This window comes from Pseudophryne corroboree, chromosome 6 (genome assembly GCF_028390025.1).
Source record: "Pseudophryne corroboree isolate aPseCor3 chromosome 6, aPseCor3.hap2, whole genome shotgun sequence".
Lineage (NCBI taxonomy): Eukaryota > Metazoa > Chordata > Amphibia > Anura > Myobatrachidae > Pseudophryne > Pseudophryne corroboree.
The window spans coordinates 182,759,944-182,784,486 of record NC_086449.1 but is presented as its reverse complement, the minus strand read 5'-3'; the positions used below and the strand labels follow the sequence as shown (position 1 = coordinate 182,784,486).

At 44.1% G+C, this 24,543-nt stretch overlaps 1 long non-coding RNA gene across 2 annotated transcripts in view; it reads left to right on the top strand.

Moving 5' to 3' along the window:
* LOC134931771 (uncharacterized) overlaps window positions 1-24,543 on the top strand; it is a 256,407-nt gene that overhangs the window by 111,149 nt on the left and 120,715 nt on the right. The gene's annotated exons all lie outside the window — the stretch shown is intronic.

Sequence of the window (24,543 nt, the reverse complement as noted above, 5' to 3'; positions counted from 1 at the left end):
TACATGCCTCACCAGAACGCTATTGAAATGTCATATCAAGTTGTTTCTCATTCTCTTGAACTGTTGCCCTACTGGGTAGTGCTTCCATTTGACAGATTGCTGTAATGTTAATGGAAAGTTGTGATCTATTTATTATAGAGCTAGGTAGAATGCACAGCATGTGGGTACTGGTGGTTAATACTATCAGGCAGTATTTCAATTTGATAGTTTATATTACTATAACTGGAAAGTTAGGATCTGTTTTATTATCACACTACAGGGTAGAAAGCACTTGCAAGTGGTGGGATGTTATCTGATTTCGTACAGAATACCATTGGAAAGGAATTATAGTATTGCGAAAGGAGACTGTACAGCGAATGTATAATTATACCATGGGCTCATCGGGTTAGAGTCATAGGGGGAGATTCAAATGTTTGAAAAGTCGGTTGGGAGTCTGTTTTTTCCTGTCTGTTAGATAGGAAAAAAACAGACTCCCAACCGACTTTTCAAACATTTGAATCTCCCCCAAAGTGTAAAGAAGTGGGGGTATATGGGGGTGTGGTTAATGCTGTCCATTAGATGATTTTTTTTTGGGGGGGGTTTATTGCTACTTGAGGGGGGGGGGGGGGGGGGGTATTGCTATAATGGAGGCATATGGCCAAACGGTGAGCGGGGGGGGGGGGGGGGTTCTAGTCACCGAGTGACCATTGTCTTCCACTGAAATGTCTAAGTATTGTTCTAAAAATATGTTTTTAATGTTATTAAATAAAAAAAATACTATTCTAAGCCGTTGTCTGAAACAGTATTAGTGTGATATGTGGTTAAGAGCCAACATGGAAAAAAATTCTTCAGACAAAGCAAGATGCTCCGATTTGGAAGAGCTAATCTTCATTGATGATTACAAGATGTACTTTCCAGACTAGAAAACTATGGTCAATAAAACCAGCCATTGCCCTGAAAGTTCAAGTGTGGTGTGCAATATCTTATCAAGGTTCAGGAACACGTTTTGCATTCTAAGGTGCCATGAACAAAATGTTCTTCATGTCCAACATATTGGACGGTGCACTGGTGCCATACATCAGGAAACACTGTGCCTCTGGGCACAGACTATTCCAGGAAATTGATGGCAAACATTCAGCAGCTGGAACTGCAGAGCATATACAGTACTTGCTGGAACAGCACAAGAATCTCCCGATTATAATGCCGTTTAACTAGGAAACAACTTAATTGCATTAAACATGACTATAGGGGAATGATGCAATAAGTTAATTTATCATCTATATAAAATTCATTGAACTGTCTGTCTGCTTATGCATTTAGACACCCATGCACCGATTGGGATGAAACCAACGTGAGGTGGTCCAGTTCGCTTCTGGCCAGGTTTTTTGGGGGGTTTGGACTTCCCGTTGGTGTACACTGGGCAGAAATTTGACCTGGGAAACCTGTTCAAAGCCTTCCATTGGATGGATTTGGATGAAAACTTCACAGAGTGGTAACATTGGATCACAGAAGTCATACTAGGGGGTTGAGGTCCTGGTCGGACCTCCCGTTGGTGTTCACCAGGCAGAATTTTGACCCGGTGAGCCTCTACCAGGCCTTCCACTGGTTGTATTTGGATGAAAACTTTAATAAACTGTAATAACTGACAAAAATTAACCATAAGTCAATGACCTGACATAACTGACTAAAATGGAGGTGGGAAGACAAAAACTACTGTGTACCCAAAAGCCTTGGAATAGCAACATTGATAACAGAAGGAAAACATAGTAGTTAATAAAGTAAGTACAGTACAGCACAGTAGAAGTTGGTAGGTCCAGGTATGGAGAATTTGTACCCACCTAAGGATGCAGAAATACAATTGAGGCTGGCCAGGAATATCACACTGTAGGTGCTGCAGTTCTTTAAAATTTTATGAATTCATAAACATCAGACAGCATCTGGTAAAGCTGCTTTTTTTTTTTTTTTTTTACTTTGTACGTACGTTGTACGTTCCTTAACAGAAATCTTGAATATGGTGATGTGCGTGACATAATCTGGCACCTGCATATACCCGTTACAGTTATACTCTACACAGGCATAGAGTGGCAGATTTCAGGCACATTAATGTGTACTATACGGATTTATATCGTGTGCTATATATTATGTAACACTTTCCTCTGAGAGAGAGTGAGTGAGATGTTGCCCCTGTCTGTGGCACATTTGGATGCCATACAGCACTGATTCCATATGAAGGTCTGTTTATTCAATTCTTAATTTTTTTTTTTTAACTTTGGTTTTCAATTGTAACCTTGAATGTAAAGCTTCAGTGTCTTTCTGCCAAATTCCTTGATCTCCTATTTGCATGGAACATTTGAATTTCAATGGTATTATTATTATTATTATCCTTTATTTATATGGCGCCACAAGGGTTCCGCAGCGCCCAATTACAGAGTACATATGCACATAATCAAAACAGGAAAACAGTGACTTACAGTTGAAGACAATATAGGACAAGTACAGGGCAACTAAGCATAACTACACCAGTAAACATAGAGATAAGTTCCAGGTGGCCAAAAAACTGCGGGATCTGGGCAGTTGAGGATTATTAAAGTAAGAAAAGCATAAGCACATGAGGGAAGAGGGCCCTACTCGTGAGAGCTTACATTCTAAAGGGGAGGGGTAGACAGACAGGGGTGACACAGATGGGGTACATAGAGAGCGTGGAACAGAGGGTTAGGTTGAGATTTGGCTAGGTTTGGTAAAGAAATGGGTCTTAAGAGTCCGTTTGAAGTTTTGTAGAGAGGTGGAGAGTCTGAGGGGGAGAGGTAAAGAATTCCAGAGAAAGGGAGCAGCACGTGAAAAATCTTGGAGATAGGAGTGGGAGGAAGTAATCAGAAGACAGGAGAGTCGGCGTGCATTAGCAGAGCGAAGAGGACGGGTGGGAGAGTAAAGGGAGATAAGGTCAGAGATGTAGATGGGAGAGGAGTGGGTGAGAGCTTTGTAAGTGAGTGTGAGAAGTTTGAATTGGATTCTGAAAGGGAAGGGAAGCCAGTGGAGGGCCTGTAGGAGAGGGGAGGTAGACGTAGTGCGTTTGGTGAGGAAGATGAGCCGGGCAGCAGCATTGAGGATAGATTGGAGTGGAGAGAGGTAATTGTCAGGGAGGCCAGTTAGGAGGAGATTACAGTAGTCCAGTCTGGAAATAATCAGTGAGTGAATAATGATCTTAGTGGCATCCTGGGTGAGAAAAGGTCTGATTCTGGAAATGTTTTTGAGATGAAAATGACAGGTTTGTGAGAGGTGCTGAATGTGTGGTTTGAAGGAGAGGGAGGAGTCAAGGATTACGCCAAGACAGCGTACTTGGGGGCTAGGGGAGATAGTCGTGCCATCAATGGATAATGAGATTGTGGGAGGTGAGGCTGTGCGGGAGGGTGGGAAGATGATCAGCTCAGTCTTAGACATGTTGAATTTAAGAAAGCGCTGAGACATCCAGGAAGAGATAGCAGAAAGACAGTTTGAGGTACGAGTGAGGAGAGCCGTGGAGAGATCAGGGGAGGAGAGGTAGATTTGAGTGTCATCAGCATAGAGGTGGTATTGGAAGTTAAAAGAACTAATGAGTTCACCTAAAGAGGACGTATAGAGAGAGAAAAGGAGAGGACCAAGAACAGAGCCTTGGGGGACACCAACAGTTAGTGGAAGTGGGGGGGAGGTAGCATCATGAGAGGAGACAGAGAAGGAACGATCAGAGAGGTAGGAGGACAGCCAGGAGAGGGCAGTATCACGCAGACCAAGAGAGTGAAGGATTTGCAGAAGGAGAGGGTGGTCCACAGTGTCAAAAGCAGCAGAGAGGTCAAGAAGAATAAGCGAGTAGTGGCCCATAGATTTGGCTGCATGGAGGTCATTGCAGACTTTTGTGAGGGCAGTTTCAGTGGAGTGGAGAGAACGGAAACCAAACTGGAATGGGTCAAGCAGTGAGTGAGAGGAAAGAAAGGCAGTGAGGCGATTATAGACAATACGCTCAAGAAGTTTGGAGGCAAAGGGGAGGAGAGAGATGGGTCGATAGTTGGAGAGAGTGTTAGGATCAAGGGTAGGTTTTTTAAGAATAGGGGAGACAAGAGCATGCTTGAAGGCAGAGGGGACAGTGCCTGATGAAAGGGAGAGATTGAGAAGGTGGGCAAGATGGGAACAGGCAGAAGGAGAGAGGTAGCGGAGGAGGTGGGAGGGGATAGGGTCGAGCGGGGAGGTTGTGGGGGGGGGAGGAACGGATGAGGGCCATGACTTCCTCGCCAGATACATGGGAGAAAGATGTCAGAGTTGGTAAGAGGGGGTAAGAGGGGAGGGGTGGGGTGGCAAGGGATGGGTGGTGGCTGGTTGCTGGTCTGGTGGGATGTGATATACTGACGTATGGAGTCAATCTTGGATGTGAAATAAGTGGCAAAGTCAAGAGCAGACAATGAGGAAGGGAGAGGAGGTGGTGGTGGGCAGAGGAGGTAGTTAACAGTGGCAAAGAGGCGCCGGGGGTTGGAAGACTGGATAGAAATGAGGATTTTGAAGTATGATTGTTTAGCAAGGGAAACGGCAGTACTGAAGGATGAGAGCATGAATTTGAAATGGAGGAAGTCTGCTTTAGAGCGTGATTTCCTCCACTGTCGCTCGGCAGTACGTGAGCATTTTTGTAGATATCTGGTGCATTTGGTGTGCCAGGGTTGAGGTGTTGATCTGCGAGGGTGAATAGTGGTTGGCGGAGCAACAGAGTCAAGAGCAGAAGTAAGAGATGCATTGTATAGGGATGTGGCTTGTTCAGGGCATGTGAGAGAGAGAAGAGGAGAGAGAAGGGAGTCAAACAGGGAGGATAGGGATGAGGTGTCAATAGCCTCAATGTTACGCTTCGTGATGGTAGCCTTAGGAGGGAGAGATGGGGAAGCAGAGATAGATAAGTTGAAAGAGAGCAAGTGGTGGTCAGAGAGGGGAAAAGGGGAATTGGAGAAATCAGAAATATCACAGCGGTGAGGGAAGACCAGATCCAGTGAGCTCCCGTTCACATGGGAGGGTGAGGTGGTCCACTGGGAGAGACCAAGTGAAGAGGTGAGGTTAAGGAGTTTAGAGGCAGGTGATTTTGTGGGGTTATCGATAGGGATGTTGAAATCACCTAGAATAATGGAGGGAATGTCAGAAGAGAGGAAGTGAGGTAGCCAGGAAGCAAAGTTGTCGAGGAATTTGGAGGAAATGCCAGGTGGACGGTAAATTACAGCAACTCAGTCAGCAAGTATCCGATATATGGTGAAGCAAATTCCTTTTGACAAAAATATATTTCAGCTGAGTTTGGAGTTTCAACCTAGTAAATAAAATACATGGTGGCATAGTGTTTGCATCTTCTGGGTGCTTTAGGTCCCTATCACATGCCACAAACATACTGGTAGTTTCATTGGCTTCTACAAAAAATGAAATGTAGTGCATATGCATACCTCCCAACTTTTAAAGTGTTTGTCCCGGGACTTTACGCGGGTGCCCTTAAAAGGGGCGTGACTTTGGGTCAGTGGGGCCACACCCACTGGTGCATGATTTTCCTCATCATGTAGGGGGCTTGCCCAGCGCTCTGGGAGCTGCTAGGCTGCCCACAGATTCTTCTTGCACTATGTGGATGACGCACAGAGGTCCCCCAACTTCTCCACCTGCGGGACACTGCGACTTGTGAGACGGACAGTGGCAAAAAAACGGGAATGTCCCTCTGATTTCGGAATGGGTGGGAGGTGTGCATATGTGGTTGTAAGCTCCAGAGAGTATGGTGTTAATAACTAAATATTATCTGTAAAGTGCTGCGTAATATGTGGGTGCTACAGAAATATCTGTTAACAATAAGATAGGATATAAAATAATAGAATATTTTCTACTCTCTTATGGTTGAGGGGGAGCAGTTCATTAAATAGATATTTGACTGATATTTATTAAAACCTTATATTCAAGGACCCTTTTTTATAAATATGTATAATATATGCCAAACTCTTTGCTAATTCCAAGGTGTGGGGGATACGTTTTGAATGTTGGGCCTCGATAGTTAGTACAGGGGTATTTTTTCATAGGCAAGTAAGATGTGAAATGCATGTAGGAAGAAGGTAAACACTGGATATGCCAGAGAAAGTCATATAATCTATCAAACTCAATAGATCCTATGACACTGTAAGCTTGCGAGCAGGGTCCTCTTACATACCGCCTAAATATACACGTGCTAAATTGGGACAGAATATGTCCCACACTCAGGCTGCCCACAAATACCCACCTCTGTTTGAGACTCCACTCGCTACCTCTGTTTGAGACTCCACTCGCTACCTCTGTTTGAGACTTTACTCGCTACCTCTGTTTGAGACTCCACTCGCTACCTCTGTTTGAGACTCCACTTGCTACGGGTTAAGACGCTCCTTTTCACTCTCTATGGGTTATATTTACTAAAATGTGGGGTTTCAGATGAGGGGATGTTGTTCATAGCATCCAGCTTCAGATTCTGGCTAATATCTTCTAGAAGGTGCTAGATATATGATAAGTAGAATCTGATTGGATGCTGTGGGCATCATCTCCACATCTGAAAACCCGCACTTTAATAAATATACCCCTATGAATCAGGGTTGTTCTAAGAAAAATTGAGGAAATTGAGAAATATGTCCTTAACCTTTTGTCTGCCGGGTAACACCTTGTCTTGTTTTATTACTGTGTTTGTTAATAAAAAAACTTGTTAAGTGCTTGCAGAGTATGCTGGCACTATATATATAGAAATACTACTACTACTACTACTGCTAATAATAATAATAATAATAATAGTAAAAAAATTAGAGCATGAATATTGGTCAGTGCCTCAGGGACGTCACTGATTAAGAGTGAATTGAGGCTGCAGTCTCGTGAATATTAGATCAGCCCAACAAATGGTTGCCTCCACTGTGTGGCACCATCCCTACTTCTGAAATCGTATATATGGAAGTGTTGTGGCCTGAAGCAGTGTAACAGGTGGTGCTGCCAGCACCCAGAAGTGCAGCATGGCCCGGAGCATTCTGAGAATGTTCCAAGTGGCAGTACAAGACTGCAGGATGCGTGTCTGGAGCATATGCTAATGACGCTCTGGGCAGCACTGCAGCAGTGATGCCATTCCAGGCACTCTTCTAGCCAGAAGCAAGGTCTGTGGGTAGTGAGTATCCCGCCAACAGAGCCCTGCGCTCAGTGTGATGGCACTGCGCCAGGGCCGGTGCAAGGTTTTTCGGGACCCTAGGCAAAACTTCTGCCTACTGCCCCTTCCCCGTACCCACCCTTCAGGTGAAAGGCATGCTGCTGCTCTCCCCCACCCCCAGTCTGTTGCATGGCTGCTCTCTTTTCCCCATCTCCCCAGTCTGTGTGGGTGCCTGCTGCTCTCAGCCTCTCACCCCCCCCCTCCACTCTGTTAAATATCTGCTATTCTGTTCCCTCCACCATCTGTGTGCACACTGGTGCTTATACCCCCAGACTGGGTGCATGCCTGCTGCTCATCTCCACCCCCACCCCACCTTTCCGACTGCTGCACTCCCCCTCTTTCCTTATCAAATGCAGAGAGTGCACTGTGCAGCCACCTTACCTGCAGGCTGCGATGCAGAGTTGAGACTGAGTAGACTGTGAAAGAACCTGGAATGAAGAGCAGCGCCGCATGTTACCCCTGGCCAAGACTCCAGGAGCTGTCAAAGTTACTGCCTGTGCCGGAGCTGGAGGCTGCAATACGGGAGCTTGGCAGTCGCTGCTACTGTAAGATATGAGTGCCGGGGGTATTGCGACGCCTGTGGGAGGTAGGACCATGCTACCTTTTTCAGGCATCTGCAACAGGCCCCTCAGGTCCCGGCGCCCCTAGGCAGCTGCCTAAAGCTGCCTAGTGGAAGCTCTGGCCCTGCACTGCGCACATACCAGCCCTTGTGGCCTGTCTTCATACACACGATGGGCCCATTGCGGTATTGAACAAAAGATGGGGTGTTCCTAAGTTGTGTGCATGCAAGAAATGTAGATATCTTGCAGTGCACCTGCTTCCTATTGATAACCCTTAGAAACAAAGAATTTGACGGCAGATTAGAACCACTTGGACCATCTAGTCTGCCCCTATTTTTTATCCTTTAGGTAATCTCAACCCTTTTTAAACCTAAAGGGCCGTCCATATTCACGGACCGATTTGGGGAAAGATGTGTGCTGAGCGGTTCGCTCAGCACACGTCTCTCCCCCCGTTCAGCACAGCGCGATGTGTGCTGAGCATGCGGGGGAAGACGGGGGGGCGCTCATTTCACCCAGCGGGTGAAGTAAGCGACCTGCTAGATTGGCCTGCATGCCAATCTAGCACCAGCAATAGCGCTGCGCGGGGCTGTCTAGTCAGATTGCTTAGATTTTAAGCAGCGATCGCTCCGTGAGTACCCCCCTTTAGTTCTTTGTATGGATATTCATATGCAAATACCAATTGCTCAACTCATGGTTGTCTACTAGTCGTCGTCATCATCATCATCTGTACACACCTGCAAAAAAAACTGGAAAATGGCTTTATTCAAGCTCGTGTCCAACTCTACATAGCCTGCAGTTGTCGTCCACATGTCCTCACTAAACTTTGCCTACATAAGAACTTCCTGTGACACCTCTGCAGTCATAAATGAAGGTGCAGCTGATATGCAGACAGGCTGCATCACTTGTACTTGCATACAAACCGTTTTGGAATGTGTTCAGTACAAAAACATGCAAGATACACTCTGCAAACAGTCACACGTTCAGCTCTGCATCAGCCCTATTATGCTGGCTTTTACTTTCTGGTTAGTTTATCTGCAAAAATGGATTTCAGAATAAACTTACTGATTTAGTGTTTAGCATAAGTATACATGTATCGCGTAAAAGTTTTTTAGTTGAGCGTATCATACATTTTTGCTTGGAGAAACGCGTCAGTGGAATTCACATGCAAGTTCTTTACAGGGGCATTACCGCACAGAGCTATTCAATTGCTAGCAAATTTCCTACAGTGGTTTCCTACAGCGGTAGGCCCATGGCTAACACGCGTTAACCTACAGATTCCAAATTAAGTGCCTGGACTCTATGGGGAGATTAAATTACCCGCACCGACTGCGGGTGTAAAAGTCTCGCTGGCTATCTAATTAGCCCCGATAAGCCGGCGCGTGCCGCGGTTTATTGGGGATTTTGTTTCACCTGCCTTCGGGGCTATTTCACCCGAAAACACACAGGTTTCACTGAACCTGTGTATTTTCGGGTGAAAATGCACTTTTTTACGGCCGGTCAAATCGAATAGGCCGACCGCAAAACCTGAAGATACATCGGGAGTTTTTACTCCCGATGTCTCTTCTGGGGCTAATTGAATACCCCCCTATGGGTTAAATCGCACAGTAAGCTCCAGATGATACACTTAACGTCAATATTTCCTCCCAGCTCCTGAGGCAGAGCTGTAGCCGGGTGGCTAATTGAATCTGCTTCTTAAATGTGTTTGATTATGTCCTTCACTTCTCTTTAATACTTCTTTTAGGGTGCATCATTTCACATGTACCATGGCCAGGGGACAAGTTTCTAAGGCCCAAATGTATTAAGACTTAAAAAGTAATAAAGTGGACACGGATAAAGGGCCGGATGTAATGACGCCAGAGTTTGGCAGCTGTGGGGGATACTGTCTGAACTCTGACTCTTTTTTTAAAGGGGCAGTCACTTAGAAGGCTTAAGAAAATGTTCGAGTTCAGATGCCATCCCGCACAGATGCTGAACTTGGGCATCATTACATCCATTTCAAAGAGCGATAGTGACCAGCCAATCAGTTTCTAACTGTCATTTTTCAAACATAGCCTGTGACATGGCAGTTAGGAGCTGATTGGCTGGTCATTATCACTCTTTATCCGTCTCCACTCTGTCACTTTTTAAAGCTTAATACACTTGGGCCTTTATCTGTAAAGATGTTGATGCCATCTTTGTGCTGGAGTTATTTACATTTAAGTCCCTAAGTCATAATTATAGTAGTATAGTTACGTTCAACATATACTGTATGGATTACTATATGGAATTTATCTTCAAGTTTACCCTGTTGCTCATATACTTTAGAAACAGATATTTTGTAGGCTGTTTATCAAGTCATTAGGGCATCCTTGCCATCTTTCCAAGCATGTCTGGTCACCCTCCCACATTCTGCCCACTACCTAGTGACATGGGTGGGACAGAGGCATCATAATTGCATCACCGTGGCCCAGTCCCCTCTGTGTGATGCTGTCAGCTGTGGCATTGAATAATGAGACGCCCCACATTGCCAACCTGCAGCTCCCTTCCAGAAACACACTCAGGGGTGCATTATTTGGTTATTTTTACCACATTCCACACCCATTCTGTTTCTGCTGATGGGCGTGGTATCATCATTTCAGCTCGCTACCCCTGGGGTAGCGAGGCGCCCAACCTTTTATGCAGCTAAACCAGATTATTATGGGCGCGATATGTGTGATAACCGGCATCACTTTAGAAAGGAGATTGGGCGTGATATGTCATTTGAATACCACCCTATGAGCAAAAATTAATTTTCGGCAAGTGTGTATTTAGGATTATGAGCATTGGTTCACCCCTTAGGATGGCTACCTCTACCGCGTGCAGGTGACAGCTCTAATTATGTTGATTTGTAATATAAAAGCTATTTAATACTATTTATATTTTAGCTTTATTGAAGTTAAAAATGAACCTGTTTGTTGCAGATGGTGATGGATTAAGATGATTAATTGTTAGTCAAGTCCCCATGCTATGTGCTAGAAGATTTAATACCAGTTACTGACAGATCTGATAGGTGTTGTTGAAGCGTAATGAGTTATTGTCGTTCACTTTCGGTTGGACTTTCACGCAATGGGTTAAATATAAATTTGTCTCCCTCGCACCTGGTTGTAAAAGCTTTTCAATGTCCCCTCAACTCATTAATCATTCTGTGACAAGCTGGAATTGGCTCGGGAAGTGTTCGCCTGAGATATTCACCTCCTCAGTCTAAATGACTGCATGACAAGTGGGGCTTTGAACTAGAGTTCTTACCAGACAAGGTGATAAAACAGAAGGACAGCTGTTCTATTCATTTTAACAGTAATAGCTCCTGTACCTTCCCGGGACTTTTAATGAGAGCGAGGTGGACATCCACACCAATTTCACTCCTCGCACATCCTGTGCAACAATTTGTGATGTCTGATGAAAATGTTTACTGCAGTTTGCGTGAGGACTTTTTATTTATCTATCTATCTATCTATCTATCTATCTATCTATCTATCTATATATATATATATATATATATATATATATATAACTTCAAATGGTGCGGCACTCCAGACGAAAAAGATTACTCATAACGGCAGTGTTAGCAGCAACGTTTCAATGCCTTTATTGTGGCATTTTCATCAGGCTTTTAGACAAAGACATACAAAGACTCTTACCTTATATCCCCACCCGTCAGTGATTGATGCCGTTCGGGTAGCGGGACCACGCACCCGTCCCGACGGCTTCTAATGATGACGTCATCACGTCTCACGCTCTACGGCGCAGCCGGTGACCCATCGCACTGTTTCCTTAGCAACTGTAAACACATATACAAATACATACAGGGCTATAGTTGCGTGTGACATAAAAACAATCTCATATATCTAGACAGTAAAAACTGACCTATTTCATTATTAACGGTATATTACCGAGAGCGAGCAAGTAATACTAATGCAATATCAATCATAAATAGACAGCACTCCAATATAATGATAACCTGCCATATATATCGGAACCTTAATAAATTCACACTAATTACAAAATGTAACCCATATGAATTAAGGTATAATAGGGGCATATATATCTCTGTTGTAAACCTAGGCTCATTGGCTCTTAGTTAATTCTCAGTAAGATGTGCCCCTTAAGAAATTTTTTTAAAAAAATAAGAATTATGTGCTGATGATATTGACGGATCCAGATAAATTGTATACCTAGCTATATTTTTATTATATATGGCTACTGATCCACCCATTACAAAAAGTTATTGAGGCCCAAATGTTCATTGAGTCCTCTGGGTGCTAGGGTTCCCATTCGATGGATCCATCGGGATTCCATCTGTAGCAGCTTGAGGCCTCTATTGCCTCCACGTATGTTAAGGGGTACATGGTCAATCATCCTATATCTAGGTATACAATTTATCTGGATCCGTCAATATCATCAGCACATAATTCTTATTTTTTTTAAAAAATTTCTTAAGGGGCACATCTTACTGAGAATTAACTAAGAGCCAATGAGCCTAGGTTTACAACAGAGATATATATGCCCCTATTATACCTTAATTCATATGGGTTACATTTTGTAATTAGTGTGAATTTATTAAGGTTCCGATATATATGGCAGGTTATCATTATATTGGAGTGCTGTCTATTTATGATTGATATTGCATTAGTATTACTTGCTCGCTCTCGGTAATATACCGTTAATAATGAAATAGGTCAGTTTTTACTGTCTAGATATATGAGATTGTTTTTATGTCACACGCAACTATAGCCCTGTATGTATTTGTATATGTGTTTACAGTTGCTAAGGAAACAGTGCGATGGGTCACCGGCTGCGCCGTAGAGCGTGAGACGTGATGACGTCATCATTAGAAGCCGTCGGGACGGGTGCGTGGTCCCGCTACCCGAACGGCATCAATCACTGACGGGTGGGGATATAAGGTAAGAGTCTTTGTATGTCTTTGTCTAAAAGCCTGATGAAAATGCCACAATAAAGGCATTGAAACGTTGCTGCTAACACTGCCGTTATGAGTAATCTTTTTCGTCTGGAGTGCCGCACCATTTGAAGTTATCTATTTCCGTTTGTGAGGGCAACCAGCACAGAAACGCAATAGCCACCCTAAGGAGTGCCGGTAATATGTATCTGTATATATATATATATATATATATATAGACACAAATTCAGCACTTGCCTAATATTAACCCTTCGAACTGTAATTTATCTGAATTCAGGGAATGTTAGTTCTAAAATATTGCAGTAGTTTGTTAAGCTGACCAGCCACTTCACAGCCATTCCCATTTGGTCAGTCCCTATTATTATTATTATTATTATTATTATTATCCTTTATTTATATGGTGCCACAAGGGATCCGCAGCGCCCATTACACAGTACATAATAAAATAAGCAAACAAGAAAACCGCACTTACAGTACAGGACAAAATAGGACAGGTATAGAAAACCCGGGGTTAGGTGCCGTCAAAGGGAGTATGCAGTATAAGATAGTGTAAGAAAAGGAAAGGCACATGAGGAAAGAAGTCCCTGCTCTTTTGCGAGCTTACAATCTAAAAGGTGAGGGGCTAACAGACCAGAGTGACACAGACGAGGTAGACAGTGAGCATAGACAAGAGGGTTAGGAGGAGAGTTGACTGGGTTTGGTGAAGAAGTGGGTCTTAAGAGCCCGTTTCAAGTTTTGTAGAGAGGTGGAGAGTCGGATGGGGAGAGGTAGAGCATTCCAGATATAGGGAGCAGCACGTGCAAAATCTTGAAGGGAGGAGGTAATTAGTTGGCAGGAGAGACGACGTACATTAGCAGAGCGAAGAGGACGGGTGGGAATGTAAAGAGAGATAAGGTCAGAGATGTAAGAGTGGGTGAGGGCTTTGTAGGTGAGTGTGAGAAGCTTGAATTGGATTCTGAATGGGAAGGGTGACCAGTGAAGGTCCTGCAAGAGAGGGGATGTGGATGTAGTACGTTTGGTGAGGAAGATGAGATGGGCAGCAGCATTGAGGATAGATTGAAGTGGAGAGAGGCATTGTTGAGGGAGGCCAGATAGGAGGAGCTTGCAGTAGTCTAATCTGGAGATGACCAGTGAGTGAATGAGGGTCTTAGTAGCATCCTGGGTGAGAAAGGGTCTGATCCTGGAGATGTTTTTGAGGTGGAAATGGCAGGTTTTAGAGAGGTACTGAATGTGTGGTTTGAAGGAAAGGGAGGAGTCAAGGATTACTCCAAGACATCGCACTTGGGGGCTAGAGGAGATAGTTGTGCTATCAATGGATAATGAAAGTGTGGGAGGTGAGGTTATGCGGGAGGGAGGGAAGATGATCAGCTTAGTCTTAGACATGTTAAGTTTAAGAAAGCGCTGAGACATCCAGTAAGAGATAGCAGAGAGACAGTTGGAGATACAAGTGAGGAGAGCAGGGAAAAGGTCAGGGGAGGAAAGGTAGATTTGAGTATCATCAGCGTAGAGATGATATTTTAAGTCAAAAGAGCTAATGAGCTCACCTAATGAGGATGTGTAGAGAGAGAAAAGGAGAGGCCCAAAAACAGAACCTTGGGGGACACCTACTGGTAGATGAAGTGGGGGGGAGGTGGAGTCATGAGAGGAGACCGAGAAGGAACGGTCAGAAAGGTAGGAGGACAGCCAGGAGAGAGCAGTATCACGCAAACCAAGGGAGTAAAGGATTTGCAGGAGGAGAGGGTGGTCTACAGTGTCAAAAGCAGCAGAGAGGTCAAGGAGAATAAGCAAAGAGTAGTAGAGTTTGGAGGCAAAAGGGAGAAGAGAGATGGGTCGGTAGTTGGAGAGATTAGTTGGATCAAGGGTAGGTTTTTTAAGAATAGGGGAGACAAGTGCATGCTTGAAGGCAGAAGGGACAGTGCCTGATGAGAGTGAGAGATTGGGAAGTGAGCAAGATGGGAACAGGCAGAAGAAGAGAGGAAGCGGAGAAGGCGGGAGGGAATAGAGTCAAGTGGAGGGGGGGGGGGTGAGGACTGGATGAGGACCATGACTTCCTCTCCAGATACAGGGAAGAAAGATGTCAGAGTTGGTAGGAGGGAAGGAGAGGGGGGGTTGAGAAATGGAGGAGGGAGGTTGCTCAGGTTCTGGTGGGATGTTATTTCCTGACGAATGGAGTCAATTTTGGATGTGAAGTAGGTGGCAAAGTCAAGAGCAGAAAGCGAAGAGGGGAGTTGAGGTGGGGGGTGGGCAGAGGAGCGAGTTGACAGTGGCAAAGAGGCGCCTGGAGTTTGAGGATTGGGAGATGAGGTTTTTGAAGTAAGACTGTTTTGAGAGGGTAAGGGCAGCAAAGTAGGATGAGAGCATAAATTTGTAGTGGAGGAAGTTGGCCTTATTGCGTGATTTCCTCCACTGACGTTCAGCGGTGCATGAGCATTTTTGCAGATATCTGGTGCATTAGGTGTGCCAGGGTTGAGGTGTCGAACTGCGAGGGTGAATAGTGGTTGTTGGGGCGACAGAGTCAAGAGCAGAGGTAAGGGATGCATTGTAAAGGGAAGTAGCTTGTTCAGGGCAGGAAAGAAAGAGAATAGGAGAGAGCAGCGAGTCAAACAGGGAAGATAGGGAAGTGATGTCAATAGCCTCAATGTTACGCTTAGTGATGGTAGTCTTAGATGGTAAAGATGGAGAAGCAGATAGAGATAGGTTAAAAGTGAGCAGGTGATGGTCAGAGAGGGGGAACAGGAAGTTAGAGAAATCAGAAAGATCACAGCGGTACACTGACTTTCAAAAATCTGAGCATTGCTCTCAGACATATTTTGGATTTTAAATACACAGTATGCTTCTATCATGGGTTTAGGCCCTGTCTCACTCTTTTAAAGAGACAGGAACCACACCCAAGCATATCAGTTAATAAACATCTGGGGAATTTCTTAACATTTAAGCATACTGTGTATTTAAAATCCAAAAGATGCCTGAGAGCAATGCTCGGATTTTGGGAATGGCCGTTAAGTGGCTGGTCAGCTTAACAAACTATTGCAATATTTTGGAACCAACATTCCCTGAATTCAGATGAATTACAGTTTGAAGTGTTAATATTAGGTGAGTGCTGAATTTGTATGATAATTTTAATTTAAATGGTGTGGTCACAATACCACTGGCACCGCGGATGGATGTGTGTATGTGTATGTGTATGTGTGTGTGTGTGTGTGTATGTGTGTGTGTATGTGTATATATATATATATATATATATATATGTATATATATATATATATATATCTTGAAGAGAACTGGCACTCACCCCAGAAGAAAAATGCTCCGGTGCCCTCTGGAATAATAAACATGCAGCAATAGGGATCATGCAGCGGCACTCAGAGACTAGAATCCGGTAAATAACGTGAAAAAAGGACTTTAATCCATAACAGCAAATGGGGTGACCCCATTTGCTGTTATGGATTAAAGTCCTTTTTTCACGTTATTTACCGGATTCTAGTCTCTGAGTGCCGCTGCATGATCCCTATTGCTGTATATATATATATATATATATATATATATATATATATATATATATATATAGGCAGACACAGAGGTAAATCCGGAAAGCCACACTGACACTCTCAGATGCAATAGGCAGGTGCCCGGTCAATTGATATTAACATAGTCTCTCATATCCATCCTGCCACATAGCCACCAGTATAGATAGAACCAGCACACTGTAATTTCTTCAAATACGTGTTATTTACTCCAAATGCATATATTGAATCAATACAAGGCTCAGCATATACTCATCGTATGAAAGCACGAACAACACATGTGACCTCCCAAATAGCCGTTTTCGGTGTATCCATCTTCAGGGGAACAGTCAGATAAAGTGCCTTGTGCAAATAAGTGCCCGTATGCACTGGTGGCTATGTGGCAGGATGGATATGAGAGACTATATATATATATATATATATATATATATATATATAGTTTCCAAAGTAAGGGAGCACTCACCAGTCTTCAAATAGCAAAAGGTTTTTAATCAGACCTTCAACATGTAGTTCACATCAACGTTTCGGTCATAGGGGGCACCAGCGCATGCCAGACGGCCGAAGGCAGAGGCGGTCGCTGGGCTGGAGGGCGCTGGACTGCGGTGTTAAACCGCCATTTAGGGGGGCACGGTCCGGTAAATGCAGGCATGGCCGGACCGTTGGGGGGGGGGGGGGGCGGGCGGCTGCGTGACATCACACGCAGCCGCTGTGACCCGGGCAGCAAAGAGGTTCTCCCGGCCAGCCGCAGGAGCTGCGCTGGCTGGGAGTTACTCCTCAAATGCAAAAGCATCGCCGCTGTGCGATGCTTTTGCATTTCTGGGGGGGGGGGGGGGGAGGGCGGCACTGACATGTGGGGCAGACTAGCCCTGTGCTGGGCGTCCCCCCGCCGCATTTCTGAGTGCCTAATCGTAGCTGTGCTAAATTTAGCACAGCTACGATCAACTCGGAATGACCCCCATAGTTCTGACTTTTGTCAAGATACCAGTGATGCGAGCCTGTGTTACCTATATACCCCTCATAGACCCTCCCCCTAATTAATCTCAGCAACTCCCCCAGTACCCCATATCAGACAAATACAAACATAAATATTAAAAGACCTCCAAAGGTCACAATTATTCATACCAAATCCATGTAGTCAGTGTTTCTCCCATCCCAGGTTGGCAGCCGCCGCTGTGTATCAAGGCACAGACCTGGTAATCCTACGTAGTGTACCCAAGATGGCTGTCTCGCCTGGTACCCTTGTGGGTGGAATATACAATCCGTGGAATTATTATACAAAATTTCTGCACCAACCCGGCATTATGCTTATTTTGCTCTATAGGTTTTTGTTGTTTTTAATTATTTCTGTTTGGTCTTTCTACTTGCTGTAATTCCAAATCATTTGTACAATATACCATGTTTTTGATGTCTGTAAGAAAAGCGCTATATAAATAAAATTAATATTAACATACATCTCTTTGCTTATCTCAAAATATCTCCCAAACTGGAAGATCTGCGACTCTCACCCACACTCATTACCTTCTCCCATCCACGGTTACAATACTTTTTTCAGGCAGCACCCACTCTGTGGAATGCTCTCCCATGCACAAGAAGACTTTCCTCTAGTCTCCAAACCTTCAAGCATTCCCTGAAAACTCAACTCTTCAGACAAGCTTTTAAAATTCTTGAACCGCCCACATAACTTCCGTAAGCTATCCTACCCAATTACGTCCCCTCTATAAAGTTAACACACGTATCCTCACATATAGGGCGGGATGTAATGCCACCCAAGTTCGGTGGCCATGCAGAGGCCGGCCAAAACTGACTTTTTTTAAAGGGGCAAATGCTTACAAAGGCATGGTTTTGCCTTGTAAGTGATTGCCCCTTTAAAAAAAAAGTCCAAGTTTGGCTGGCATCACTCAAGGCTGCTGAACTTAGACGGCATTACATCTCGCCCATTTTCTCTTTCTTAACTTTCACATCCTCCTGACCCCAGGCCAACATTACTGTGTGACTGAATCATATAGCCCAACAAGAACTTTTGCAATTTGGTGGACCATTATGCAAAAGGTAGCACCGTTCCTTGTGTATCAATGCCTATTTCCCTAGTGTAAGCATGCGAGCACGGCCATCTTACCTCTTTTTCTGTCCGTTAATACCCAGTCTTGTTTTATTACTGTTTGTTCTCAATTGTAGACAAACAAAGAGGAAGGGGGGTGCAAATCCCCACCCCCAAATTCCCTTCCGCACACTGAAAATTACCTGTAACCATCCCTGAATCTATCTGGTAATAAAATTCAGAAAATTTGTCACAAATGTTTGCAAACACATGTTTAAGCTGCTGGCCACTTCACGGCTTCTCTGATACAGCAGTCCTAACTACTTAATAGCAGTGCCCACATTGGGCCATGTAATTTGTCACAGTACGCCTCATGATAAAGGTCATTACTAAAACATTTCCAGACAGAGAGCTAACTTACCAGGGAGCCACCCCCAGGATCTCCCATTGGCACTACAAGGAACAGCATGCCTTCCAAATGCTGCTCCCATTCAATGCCTCATGCACACAAGCAGACAAACAATTTGGAAGCTGCTCAATCATACCTGGAGATAATTATATATCAGGTGCTGGAAGGGGGAGGGGTCATAGACAGACAAACAAAGAGGAAGGGGGGTGCAAATCCCCGCCCCCAAATTCCCTTCCGCACACTGAAAATTACCTGTAACCATCCCTGAATCTATCTGGTAATAAAATTCAGAAAATTTGTCACAAATGTTTGCAAACACATGTTTAAGCTGCTGGCCACTTCACGGCTTCTCTGAAACAGCAGTCCTAACTACTTAATAGCAGTGCCCACATTGGGCCATGTAATTTGTCACAGTACGCCTCATGATAAAGGTCATTACTAAAACATTTCCAGACAGAGAGCTAACTTACCAGGGAGCCACCCCCAGGATCTCCCATTGGCACTACAAGGAACAGCATGCCTTCCAAATGCTGCTCCCATTCAATGCCTCATGCACACAAGCAGACAAACAATTTGGAAGCTGCTCAATCATACCTGGAGATAATTATATATCAGGTGCTGGAAGGGGGAGGGGTCATAGACAGACAAACAAAGAGGAAGGGGGGTGCAAATCCCCACCCCCAAATTCCCTTCCGCACACTGAAAATTACCTGTAACCATCCCTGAATCTATCTGGTAATAAAATTCAGAAAATTTGTCACAAATGTTTGCAAACACATGTTTAAGCTGCTGGCCACTTCACGGCTTCTCTGATACAGCAGTCCTAACTACTTAATAGCAGTGCCCACATTGGGCCATGTAATTTGTCACAGTACGCCTCATGATAAAGGTCATTACTAAAACATTTCCAGACAGAGAGCTAACTTACCAGGGAGCCACCCCCAGGATCTCCCATTGGCACTACAAGGAACAGCATGCCTTCCAAATGCTGCTCCCATTCAATGCCTCATGCACACAAGCAGACAAACAATTTGGAAGCTGCTCAATCATACCTGGAGATAATTATATATCAGGTGCTGGAAGGGGGAGGGGTCATAGACAGACAAACAAAGAGGAAGGGGGGTGCAAATCCCCACCCCCAAATTCCCTTCCGCACACTGAAAATTACCTGTAACCATCCCTGAATCTATCTGGTAATAAAATTCAGAAAATTTGTCACAAATGTTTGCAAACACATGTTTAAGCTGCTGGCCACTTCACGGCTTCTCTGATACAGCAGTCCTAACTACTTAATAGCAGTGCCCACATTGGGCCATGTAATTTGTCACAGTACGCCTCATGATAAAGGTCATTACTAAAACATTTCCAGACAGAGAGCTAACTTACCAGGGAGCCACCCCCAGGATCTCCCATTGGCACTACAAGGAACAGCATGCCTTCCAAATGCTGCTCCCATTCAATGCCTCATGCACACAAGCAGACAAACAATTTGGAAGCTGCTCAATCATACCTGGAGATAATTATATATCAGGTGCTGGAAGGGGGAGGGGTCATAGACAGACAAACAAAGAGGAAGGGGGGTGCAAATCCCCACCCCCAAATTCCCTTCCGCACACTGAAAATTACCTGTAACCATCCCTGAATCTATCTGGTAATAAAATTCAGAAAATTTGTCACAAATGTTTGCAAACACATGTTTAAGCTGCTGGCCACTTCACGGCTTCTCTGATACAGCAGTCCTAACTACTTAATAGCAGTGCCCACATCAGGTATGATTGAGCAGCTTCCAAATTGTTTGTCTGCTTGTTCTCAATTGTAAACAGAATGTGCTGGTGTTATATAAGTAACTGATGATGATGATGGTAATTATGATGTAATCATGGTTTGCATGGGTGTATTGTGGGAGTGTATCCTTGACTTTTTCTCTGTTGTAGTTGTAGGTCAATCACACAGCTATAACTGGGGATTCAGTTGGTCAGAGAAGACATTTAGGGCTCACTGGCTGAACATATGTAAAGCAGATGCAGTAGGTGAAGTAATATAGAAACACCACTGATGAAAGGATGGGCGCCAGGTAATCTTCTTTGAATAAATAAACAATATAAGTTTATTTATTTAGAGTTGCTGTAAACAGCCTGTTGTCTTCGCATGCCAGAACACAATGCAGCATAAATCACTTGTGCACAGTGTTATTTTTGCTGAATAACTCACATCAGCACTTTGCAGAATAAACAACCGTTATCATCCCATCTATAATAACGTATATCATGAGATTGAAAGTTTACTTGTATAAAGAGCTAACATTCTCTCGTGGGATTGTCTCTCTCCACTAGTATTCAAGCACTTGAGTCCTTTTTGAGAAAAGCGCTATATAAACATGATCATTATTATTATTTTTTATTATTATTATCATTATTATTATTATTGTTTATATTATTATTCTCTGCACTGTAGCTTTTAGGTAACTGATATCCAGAAAGTTGCTGTACTCTCTGAGGATCTATTTATCAAGTAGTGATAAGTCCCATTATCACTATTTTGTTCTATTTGGAAGAGGACTACTGCAGAGGTATCACACGTTTCTCATCCAGTTTCTCTAATTTCGGAAGTTACCTCAGTCCCCATAGCCTGCAATGGTTATTAAGCGTTTCCCCACTAGGTAACGCCATCTCAAGATGGCTGTACCCCATACCCTGCAATGCGATATCTGTGCACTTTCTCCAGTCAGAAGCTCCTCCCAGACAGTGGGCGGGATGTACTAACCTCCGCCGTCGCGATAACTGCAATTTTCTCTGCGCGCTCACTCCCCGCTCCGCTGCCAGCCACTCCCCCGTCTGCTTTCTCATCCCCTTCTCCCTCTTTCTCACTGCCGCAGCCACTGTGTTGTCTCATCGCTGCGCTCCCCCTGGCCGTTTGGCGCATGCGCATCTGGATTCTGCTTTTCCGGGCATGCGCACACTGGTTCATCCGTCCTGTGTTAGGCCACGTCAGGCTATGCGGCTTGCCCCCTATGCTCCAACATACGGGGACGTGAAGCTGTAATTTCTCCTATACGGCAATGCTGGGACAGGGGTGCAGGAAGCCTCCACGATCCAGCGACACAATAAGTCAGTCAGCGCATGCCCGGAAAAGCAGAACCCGGATGCACATGCGCCAAACGGCCAGGGGGAGCGCAGCGATGAGAGAACACAGTGGCCGTGGCGGTGAGGAAGAGGGAGAAGGGGATGAGAAAGCAGACAGGGGAGCAGCGGGCAGCGGAGCAGGGAGTGAGAGCGCAGAGAAAATTGCAGTTATCGCGACGGCGGAGGTTAGTACATCCCGCCCAGTGTTAGACTGCTGGCAATGAGAAATCTACCACTTTGGGGCCAAGAAGCCTCGGATTCTAATTGAATACGTTCTGAAGCCACAGAATCACCAATAATAATTAGACCCCTAAGTCTCAAAGTCACATCAACATGCACTCATGCTCTCTGAGTCTGACTCTTACTAAGATCAGATTAGCTGCTCTTAGCGCAGACTTATCTCCAAGTCAGCACTTACTCTCCCTTCACACTCTTTATTATCTCGCAGTGGCTCTCTAGCTCTGTCTTTGGAATTTCACATGTTCCTCTATCTCTTTCTCAGCATTGTTCTCATAATCATTCTACTCTTATGAAGCTCTGACCACTATCACTCTTATCCCACTCAAACCTCTTACTCTCAAGATCCAACATTCTCAAGCCTCATCCTAACACACTCCAAACCTGTGACATGTGGACCCCGAACTCCTCCCACTGCGAGTGTCACACACTCAAACACCGTCAGGAAGTAGTACCGGGAATCTGATTTACAACTTGATGTTTTTCTTTTTACATAATATTTAATAAATAAGACTATTCTGAATATTCTTCAGAGAATAAGGAGGGATGTTAGGAATTGCATTTAACATGCAGAAAAGAGACATTATATGCTGCACTGAACAAATAAGTGATACACATTTTCAAAACTTTACAACCTGGGACTTCCATCTATTCCCAATGACATCACAGCCGATGTTTGTGTAATGCAGAGCTCCATAGGGAATGGGAATTGCAGTCTGTATCAGTCTTATATTCAGTATTCGTTTTCTTTCCCTTTTCTTGTGGAAAGGAATTCTTACACACCCATTTTATAGGTGGAAGTATTGTAAAGGCAGCCATTTTGTAGCTGGAAGTATTGTAAAGGCAGCCGTTTTGTAGTTGGAAACATACAGTCAATTGAATCACATCATTGAGGCACTTCATGACCAACATTCATGAGGCACTAGCTTCAGTCGATTTGATAGGCTGCACTCTCATTAAAATTATTCTGGTCCACAAAATGGTTGCCTCCACTGTGTAACAAGAACACTTTAATATTATAGTTTGGCCATAGGCTATTGTCAAACAACAAATTGAAAGTATCCAGTATTAGTCATTTTACAAATAAAATCTATGACCAATCAAACATTTTAAATCCAGTTAAGATGACGTGATCAAATCCAGTCATAGACTACTTGTGTTTACATAGTGGCTTACATAATTTATCCACATAAGTGATAGCAACAATTTATGTTACGGTGCTTTTCTGCCAAGTCCCTGCTAGGAATCAGGGGGTCATGACGCCAGCAAGGAATGTGCGCCGGACAGGGACGTAATGAGGTGTATGTGCATAGGTGTATCTATAGTGGGTGAGGGATATGTGGTAAACGCTGGCCCCTGAGTTTTGCAAGCCAGTCATCAGCGCCGCGATTCCCCGGTGCCAATCGGCGATTTAAATTGATGACTACCAATCATTTTTTGGTCAGAATCAGGGATTTGGGATTTCTCGGCATTGGCAGAATGGGAAATTGGGACAATCCTTTGCAGATATATTGGCCCTATTAGTTTTGTTTAGTGGAACCATGTGCCATACAGTATGTGTGTGTACCTTTTTGACTTCGGGTGTTTGTTGCTTGTCCTACAAAATGTGGCTACTATGAATTAGCATGCAGTGTCTGGGTTGCATTATGCTGCCTTTTTTTGTCACTTTATAGTTATCAAAAGCATTCATATCTAATAACATCCCATCAAGACTGTCTGTACAATCTGGTGACTGATATGCTATAGCTAGAGCCTATTCTTGTGTATCCATCCTATTTCCCTATAGATTGTAAGCTTGCGAGCAGGGCCTTCCTACCTCTCTGTCTGTTATTACCCAGTTTGTATTATCACTGTTGATTACAAATGTAAAGCGCAAGAGAATATGCTGTGCTATCTAAGAAACTGTAAATAAATAATAATTACATTTATCAGGCCTACACAGAAAAATGTGAAAATGCAAGTGCACACTCAACATACTAAACACTGCTAATCAGAATAATTATAATAAACTCTGTAATATAGCAGAGAAAATTTGAGGTACTTAGCATACATTTCAGCCAAAAATATGGGCCCACCATCGCGAACAAGTGACCTCAATTGGTATGTCTCTAATACTAAGGTTCAAGTCCTGGGCACGGGAACATCCTCCTCCCCGATGACAGGCAATGTTGCCTGTCATCGGGGTGTTCCCTTTATGGTGCAGTCTGTGCACCTGCTGCTGTGCTGGATGGGATAGTAGACCATTTTCTAATATGATTAATGTGATGAAGCACCTACAGAGCTGGCTCCTATGTAAGGGAAGGGGTATGTGGGTGTGCCCTATTGTCCTGTTATTGCACTCTGCCCTGTACAGGTGAGGTTCTTAGGATAATACTGTCACTGCTCACAGTCACCCTGTCTATGGGGGCTGTGCTGTCACATGTGTAAGCGGCTGTATTATTATTATTATCCTTTATTTATATGGCACCACAAGGGTTCCGCAACGCCCAATTACAGAGTACATATGCACAGAATCAAAACAGGAAAACAGTGACTTGCAGTTGTAGACAATA